This window comes from Arachis hypogaea, chromosome 14 (assembly GCF_003086295.3).
Source record: "Arachis hypogaea cultivar Tifrunner chromosome 14, arahy.Tifrunner.gnm2.J5K5, whole genome shotgun sequence".
NCBI classification, from domain to species: domain Eukaryota; kingdom Viridiplantae; phylum Streptophyta; class Magnoliopsida; order Fabales; family Fabaceae; genus Arachis; species Arachis hypogaea.
Genome location: NC_092049.1, coordinates 99,045,283 through 99,046,821, shown reverse-complemented (window position 1 = coordinate 99,046,821; position 1,539 = coordinate 99,045,283).

Here is a 1,539-nt window from a genome sequence, read left to right as displayed (position 1 = left end):
ATACATCTTTACATCCTACAGGTGAGCCACACATGGCGGAGCCACGACGGATCACTTTGCATGAGCAAGGAGCTCCGGATATCATACTTCAACCGTTGCAAGCAAGGTATCCTAACCTTGATCCAAACTTTGAATTGAAGGGTAGCTTGATACATCTACTTCCTAAATATCATGGGTTGCCGGGCCAATACCCCATCTGACAATTAAGAGATTTTCAAGTTGCTTGTTCTACGGCTCGAAGGCATGGAGCTGATGAGGTGGCTGTCATGGTTTTTGCCTTCCCTTTCTCGCTTGAAGGGCAAGCAAAGACATGATTTTATTCGCTACCGGATGAGATTGCTACTAATTGGAATTTCTTGAGAAGAGAGTTTCTAGATAAATTCTTTCCACCAGAGAAGACCGACTACATCCGGAAAGAGATTTCTGGTATAATGCAAAGAGACCAAGAGAGTTTGTATGAGTATTGGTCTCGGTTCAAGAGGCTATTGGAATCTTGTCCACATCATGGAATGAACACTCACTTGCTCATTAGCTACTTCACCGGAGGTCTTTGTGTGGAAGATAGAAGATTGCTTACCGCTTTTAGCGGTGGTTCCCTTTCGAAAAATAAGATGGAGGGAGAAGCTTGGAATTTGATAAAGGATGTTGCCGAGGCTACACAACACACAAGGGTGAGAAGTAATCCTCTCAAGGGTGTGGTAGAACCATCTCCTTCCGAATCAAGTCTAACCAAAGCACTTGGGGATATGACTACCATCCTTACCCAAATACAAAAGGATCAAAAGGAATACTACTCCATCCAAGCCATCCAAGCCCCGTCTCCGTTTGCTCAACTTGAAGGCCCTCCTAGGATTTGGGGTTTGTGCTCTAGCACCACACATTACACCGATCAATGCCATCAAATTCAAGAGGAATATGCTCTTGTAGTAGCCAATGTGAATTATAACAACCGTTCACCTTACCCTTCTCAAGGCCAAAATAATTACCATCAAGGTGGTAATCAACATCAAGGGTGGAGGTATAATGCACAAGGAAGCAATCAAAACCAAAGATGGAACAACTCTTCTTCTCCCCACAACAACAACCAATCTTCATCCGATGCGTGCGCGTGGGAAGCTGCACGTGACCTCATTAAAGAAAATCGTGCCTGGCGATTTCTGAGGCTCATCAGGCCCAATTTCAAGGTGTTTCTGCATGGAAAAGACCGAAGGATGCTAGGGGAAAAGGAGGGATCAACCATTTTACACTAAGACACAATTTTAGCTAGTTTTTGGTTCTTTATTCTTCTAGAGAGAGAAACCCTTGTTCCTCTCTAGATCTAGTTTTAATTTGATCTTCTTTTGTTGAATTGTGAATTGGATCTTGTTAATTACTAGTTTTAATTGTTCAATTTGAATTTGCTAGTATAATTCTGCTTATATCTTGTGATAGTTTTATGAATTCTTGTCAATTATAATTTATACCCATTTCATGAATGTTGTGAATCTTAGCTTGTTGATGTTATATTGATGATTTCTATGTTTAATTGTGTTGTTTGGA